Source organism: Lissotriton vulgaris, chromosome 2_1 (assembly GCF_964263255.1).
Source record: "Lissotriton vulgaris chromosome 2_1, aLisVul1.2, whole genome shotgun sequence".
NCBI lineage: Eukaryota > Metazoa > Chordata > Amphibia > Caudata > Salamandridae > Lissotriton > Lissotriton vulgaris.
Window position 1 is genome coordinate 1,313,502,871 of NC_141687.1, and position 7,645 is coordinate 1,313,510,515.

The 7,645-nt window shown below is 43.6% G+C and overlaps 1 pseudogene; it reads right to left on the reverse strand.

Moving 5' to 3' along the window:
* Window positions 1-315: 315 nt before the first annotated feature.
* On the reverse strand, window positions 316-1,218 carry LOC147732550 (uncharacterized; annotated as a pseudogene).
* Window positions 1,219-7,645: the final 6,427 nt, after the last annotated feature.

Sequence of the window (7,645 nt, forward strand, 5' to 3'; positions counted from 1 at the left end):
CCTCAGTGTCCACTAAGTTAAACAAAGCGTTATCACTAACATTGTCACAACCTCCTAACAATTGAACAGATTGAAAAAGTTCCGCTTCATTTACGCTTAGTGCACTGGGTTTCTCAGCTATTACTTCTTTTCTGAGTCTGGGTTTATTCGCAAACCACTTTTTTAACTTAAGTTTGCGTTTGAAACAAAAAAGATCAATGCGAGCATTAGTGAAGTTGAAGTTGGATGTTGGACAGAATGAAAGCCCTCTTGAAAGTACTTCAATTTGTACAGATGTAAAAGTACGATTAGAAAGATTTACCACTGTCATGGGGTTTACTTTTTCGCAGCCTTGCCTCTGGTTACCACTCCTACTGGGCTTGAAGCCGCCTCGAAAGGTTTGTTACCTCTTCCGCGTCCTCCTCTGCCGCCTCTTCCACGCCCTTTTGATGGGGTGCCTGTCTGGCGTCCCTTGGCCATCAGGGCTACCTCCTTTAGAATTAAATCTTTTACTGGAATCATTTCCAATGGCTCGGAAATATCACTTTCAATTGATTCATTGTCATCATCCAAGGTCACTGATTCCCCCGAAATTGTTGCGCTTTGGTTAGGCACCTTTGACTTTTTTCCGGGTGTCATATGTTTTTTTGTTGTTGTTTTCTTGGCGGCATCCCTGATTACATCATACCGCTTAGCAAAGGTTAGGATTTGGCCCTTGCTGTAGTCGACTTCATTGCGGTAAAATTTCCGCTGCTTTTTTTCTTTGATTTCTTCCTCTATTTTATCAAGGCGTTTATTCATTTTGTCCATTTCTGTGGTAAATTCACTTTCCGTATACTTGGCTTTCAGTTTCATGATTAATGCCTCATTCTCTGTATTGAGTTTGGCACACTCCTTTTCAGCATTCTTTACAAGCATTTTTAGCATGTTGACAGAACAGGCGTGGTTGTTATCCATCTACTCACTGATCAATTCGGGGTCAGGATTTTGAAACGTAGGTATAATGAAAATCCTTAAACCACGCGGTATCCTATTACATTCAAGATACTTGGTTAGGGCAGCCGCCTCCCACCAGCGCGATTGCTCACGTTTAAGGTTTTTCCAAAGTGCATCCCATAATAATTTTAGTTCATCAATTTGCTTACCAGGTGGTCTTGTCTCTTCCCCCACACTGGACTCAGTTGATTTGAAAAGTTTCGCTGCTGCTTCCAACCTCCTGTTGTTTCTTGATTCTGCCATACTGTCTGACACAACAAACCAGCCGGTATATTGTTGTTTGCACCGTAATTTTCCGTGTTGCACTGTTACTGGCTGTCACTGTTACCCAGTCCTGGGCGGGAAACTCGCTGTTAGTTCAAAATTCAATCAACTCCGATCTGTTCCCAGATTATCGGATAATGTCAGTAGTTTGCGGGCTTTCGTAAAACTCAAAGCTCTCTTTTCCTTTTGTCTCCGATGCGATTCCTCAATCCAGTGCAGCCACGAGTCAGGCGGGCAAAAGCGATTATTTGAAATATAAACACACAGAAGAATGGCGTGCTTAAGCCACTCAAACGGCGGGCTCACGACGGGGTACGCCAACCCGTACTATATAAACACACTCCTGGTCAAAATTCATCCATGAAAAACCAGAGTCGGAGCCCAATTGTAGTACGGTGCTGTCAGTTTATTCAGCAGAGAAAAAACACCCAACGCGTTTCAAGATCAGCCGATCTCTTGCTCACGGGTGGAGCTCACAGTACCAGCATTCATTTAAAGTGACATACTTTTTTAGAAGTGCAACACGTGATCATCGACATAAAGAAAATAAACAAGTTAAGGCTATGTCTACCGGGTGGAAACAGTGTTTCATGTAAACATTTGTATCGAGTTCCAATACAGAAAATAAATTGAAAACAAACGGAAGCCACCATTCATTAAGTTGTCTGATTTAGACTCTCATTGAGTTTTTAAGCAATGTTCCGTTTTGTAGGAAAGCAATATTATTGTTTGCTGTCTGTTGTTAAATCGCACCAGTTAAATCCCGGCATCAAATTGCGATACTGTGTTCAATTGACACAAGTACACGTGATTCCCGGTCCACCCGTGAGCAAGAGATCGGCTGATCTCAAAACGCGTTGGGTGTTTTTTCTCTGCTGAATAAACTGACAGCACCGTACTACAATTGGGCTCCGACTCTAGTTTTTCATGGATGAATTTTGACCAGGAGTGTGTTTATAGATATATATATATATATATATATATATATATATATATATATATATATATATATATATATATATATATATATATATATATATATATATATATATATATGCACGAACACAATTTCTCCCAATACGAAGAACTGCACAGGCTGCTTTCTGGATGCTTTAAAGTGAATTTATTAGAGGCACGAAATCAGCAGCTCCCTACCGACGCGTTTCGCCACTAAGGCTTGGTCACGGTGAAAGTGATCAATGCAAAGTGCTGTTTACATATCTAAACAATATACATAGAAAGAGGACTATAGTTGATCCACCCCGACCTGCTTTTGGCCGCCATCTTGGAGTGGTGCATATTAATAAACAAGCGTAATGTCACAATATACAAATTTAAACAATTTCAATCAAAATAAATCTTGCCCCAGTGGGCTGATATTGTGCAAATGTCCATGAATTCATAAAAGTAAACTTATTCACGTAGTTATGCACCCCGACCTGCTTTGGCCGCCATCTTGGACTAGTGCATATTACTGAACATGCATAATGTCCTATATACATATTTAAACAATATCGAACAAATTAAATCTGGCCCTAGTGGGCTGATATTATGCTTATGTCCCTGAATTCATGAAAGTGAACTTATTCATGTGATTATGGTGGTCTCGCCCAAGTGGGCTGGAGAATTGTGACAGTACTTATTCAACAAATTGGATTGATTTGATTCTTCCAGTTGTTTGTGGTCCTGTATTCCTATGTAAAAGCAAGGAGAAGAAAGAAAAGGAGATTCCAGCACACCCGCACCCATGCAGACAAGAGCAAGAAAAGGGACAAGATGACTGTAGTCAATCTCTCCAAACGTGAGTTGAACAATTTTGAGATTGACTTATTGGCTTTGGGTCTGTCGTTTTGCCCTATGCGCAAGATGGACTATGTACAAACGCGCATTGATACATTTTGTTTTATTCGTAAATTAAAACTAAAAAAATGGTTCCAATTCCATGCACCCAATTTATCAAGAGATGTTGAAGTAGACCCTGTAGATAACTTGACTGTACCTAACTTGGAAACCATACAAAGTGCATCAGGACTAGACATAGCATGTGATCATGTTTCTGACGTTGACAATGGAGAATCGATAGTAGATGCACCGAGTAAAAGTGGTTTTAAACCAAAATCAACATTTGTACTGGTGATCCAAAGTGATGCTATTGATGTTTTTGAACGAAGTGTCACCAGAGACTTGAAAAAAATAAGTTACTGTACTAAAGGCTTGGCAAAACAGAACTTATCTAGAGAACAATGTGAGGCACTTGACTCCCTTAGAAATGATGATTCTATTGTAATCCGTCAATCGGATAAGGGGAGGAATGTTGTGGTGTGGGGAAAGTATTTAACTGAAGGTCTTAAACAGTTAGGAGACACACAATGTTACTGCAAAGCGACTGTTGAAGAGTTACAAATTTCACATGAGACATATGATGAAATGCTTTTGAATTGGCATGAAAGTGGCATTTTGGAGAAGGGTGAATATTTGGGATTGAGTTGTAAATATCCCAAAACACCGGTCCTTTACCTTTTACCTAAATTGCACAAAGACCCACTAGTTCCACCAGGTAGACCCATTGTGTCCTCTATGGGGTCACAATTGGAAACAACGTCTAAATATATAGACTACTATCTGAGACCTTTTGTAATGTCTTTACCTGCATATCTCAGAGACACTATGCATTTCCTGAATTTGATTCATGATCTAGCTTGGGAACCTGACTACCTTCTGATCACTATGGATGTGACCAGTTTGTATACATCCATTAAGCATGAAACTGGCATTCTTGCAATAAGGCACTTCCTGAGAGCAAGATCAATCAACACTTTGACACATACTGAAATGTTGGTTGACATGACACACTATTGCTTAACTAACAACTTTTTCTATTTCAATGACCAACTGTACAGGCAGACACAAGGGACGGCGATGGGCACCTGCTTCGCCCCCAGCTACGCGAATTTATTCATGGGCTGGTGGGAGGAGTAGGTGTCCAGTAGCCAAGGTGACCAGGGTGAGAGGGTGATACTTTGGACCCGGTTTATAGACAATATCTTCTGCATCTGGAAGGGAGATGAAACAAGTGCCAGGAGATACATTGCAAACCTCAACAACAATGAAATAAATATCAAATTAACATCCCAGATCAGTAAGGAGAAGGTCATCTTTCTTGACACGCAAGTGGAGGTCAAAAATAACAAACTAATCACCAGCTTCCACAGAAAAGATACTGCGGGAAACAGCCTATTATTTGCTACCAGTGCTCATCCTTATAGTCTCATTCAAAGCATCCCCTATGGGGAATTGCTAAGAGCCAAAAGGAACAACAGCAGCAGTACTGACTTTGAAATGGAAAAACACGTAATGATAGACCGTTTCAAAGAAAGAGGATATTCTGAAAAAACCATCAGACAAGCTGTTGAAAGAGTTGACAAGGTAGTAAGAACAGATCTGCTAGTTCCCAAGCAAAAAACAATGAATGAGGAAAAAGAGACAGTGAGGTTTATCACTACATACTCAGGCCAGGCATACAAAGTGAGAAAAATATTGACAAAAAATTGGCCAATTCTAACCACAGATACTTTTTTAAGTAAACATGTGAAGGAACACCCACAGATTACTTTTCGTAAAGGAAAATCCCTGAAAGATGACCTGAGTAAAAACATGGTCTCATCCAAAAAAGGAGTACAACATAAGAACTTCACTGGTTTTGAGTGTTGCATGAAATGTAAAGCCTGCAAGGGAAGTTCTAACTGCAAAAAAGTTAAAGTACCTAATAGTTCCAGATTATTTACCATCATGGGTCCCTTTGACTGCAATACCGAATATTGTGTGTACTGTCTTATCTGTCCCTGTGGGAAGTTCTATATTGGAAGCACCAAGCACAGGGCCAAGATCAGGATATTGGAGCACAAACGAGCAATTAGAAATAACAACAAACAATATCCTGTTGCTCGACACTTTAAGACACACCACAATCAAAATGACAACTTACTGAAATATGTGGTACTTGATGCAGTCAAAGAGAATGTAAGAGGGGGTGATAGACTGCACCAGTTGAGAATCTTGGAATCCAAATTCATTATTGATTTCGAGACACTTCATCCTATTGGGATGAATTGTAGTGAAGAACTTTTTTTTTTTTTTTTTTTTTTAAACCTTTATTAGTTGCGGTCAACAAAGATACATGACAGGTACAGCAATAGCATTTCAATAAAGCATGATAGTTATGGTACAATTAGCAGAACAGCAGTTATTGTACATGGGCTAGTACATCCCATTTAGGCTTGTCATTGATACTTTCCCCAGTGATCTGCAGTGTGAGGAGATCCGAAGTAGAGCACACCCCTTACACAATCACGGACATAAGGAACAAGGAGCCGTTAGTATCCTCACATACATGTGTAGTGCCAATCAAGGATGGAGGGTGCCACTGATCCCCCCTGTCCCACAACTATCCCATCCCATATCAGTCAGCCAGTGACGTCACCGTGTGGAGCATTGTGCCATAAGTATGTCGAGTAAGGGTAGCCTCACCTGTCCCCCCAGCAAGCGTCCAGTGTATAGGCAACAGGAGTGCAATGTGTCATAACAGGGGTGCGCAGCACTCAAGCATGCAAATGCCATCCCCACCGACGTACGGTCTCAGGATCCACTGTGTATGTCTACCCCCTGTCGAACCTCTGTAAACGGGCATCAGGTGGGTCAGTAAGGTGTGTTCTGTACGTAGCAGCACATGACATGCAAGTGTCCCAGAGCACCCAGTGTCACCTCAGCATCAAACCTACCGCAAATGTATAAGCAGGGGGGGCCGGGATCCCACCCCCCACGTGACATGTAGTATGGTGAGTGTATTACGCAACATCCACTCGCTCATGGGCCAGTCAACAGACCTTCATCTCCAGAGAAGTCACTGTGAGCCGCCTGGGACAACCAGTACACCTGCAAAGGGGACCAAAAATCACTGGGTCTGCAGCGGGCGGGTAGCAATTCCGCATAGATGCCATGTTGGTCCTGGCAGTACGTGAGGTCGTCCAGCCATTCCTTAAACTTCGGCGCCCTGCCTCTCCCCCACCTGCAAGCGATCCTTCTCTTAGCCAGCAGCATCGCGATATCAACAAACCTCCGGTCCGCTTTGGGTACATCCTTGGTATACCCCAATAACATCACCACCGGGTCCAGAGGCAGAGGGCCAGCAATCATGACCTGGAGCGCAGCATGTACCTGCGCCCAGTATGTCTGTATCGCCCCACACTCCCAGGCCAAATGAAGGAAACCCGCGCCTTCCGCACGGCAGCGTGCACACCTGTCGTCCTCCGATAGGTGAAAACGTAGCTTCCTGACTGGGGTGTAATAATACCTCTGTATAAACTTGTAATGAATGATTTTCAATCGACAGCTGGAGGATATGTTAGCCGTGACCGAGCAGCAATACCTCCACTGCTCGTCTGTGAGCTCGACAGGTAATTCAGTGTTCCAATCAACCCACGCTCTAGACAGAGCCGGTGGACGCTGCCCCCGGATGGAAGCATACAGTTTTGACACCAAGTGCCTGCCGTCCGATACCAGCATCACATGCAATGGCAGGACTGTCCCCGGCTCCTCTGGGAAGCTAGGTAGAATGTCCCGCATTCCCTGACGCAGTCGAATATAATAAAACACCTCCATCGGTGTCGGGGGGGCGTTCCGAAATATCTGATCTTTGGTACGGAACAACCCATCCTGGAACAAGTCACCCCATGTAGTAAGGTGCACGCGTTTGCACATGGAACGAAACCCATTCTCCTGCAATAGCGAGAGCTTCGGGTGGTATGCAAGGGGGATCGATGGGGAATAAAGCATGGGCGCTCCAAGTAGTTTAGTCACCCTCTTCCAAGAGTCAATAGTACAGGTGACAGTGGTAGCAGGTGTCTCGACATCACTGGTCAGTCCCATAATCATGCCCCTGAGCGGGAGTGGATGCACTATCCAATCTTCGGCTGCTGCCTGCGGCATAAAGGGGGCGGGGCAAACCCAGTGATAGGCGTGCTGCGCCTGAGCACTGAGGTAATACACTTCCAGATCAGGCACATCGAACCCGCCTCTTTCATACGGCTGTGTCAGAACAGTCCAGCTAAGGCGTGGCTGCTTGCCACCCCAAAAGAGGCGAAGTAGCTCAGTCCGAAGCCTCTTGAAAAAATAGGTGCCCGGATAGTAGGGAATGTTCTGGAATAGGTATAGGAATCGCGGAAGGACAACCATTTTTATCAGGGAGGCTCTGCCTGCCATGGAAAGCGGAAGGGCCAACCAGCGGGTCACATTGTCAGTCAATTGCGAGATAGCCACTCCATAATTCAGCCGAATCGTGTCCTCTTTATGGAGCGATATCACAATGCCCAAGTATCGCAGGTCCGAATCGCACCATTCTAAGGGGTAG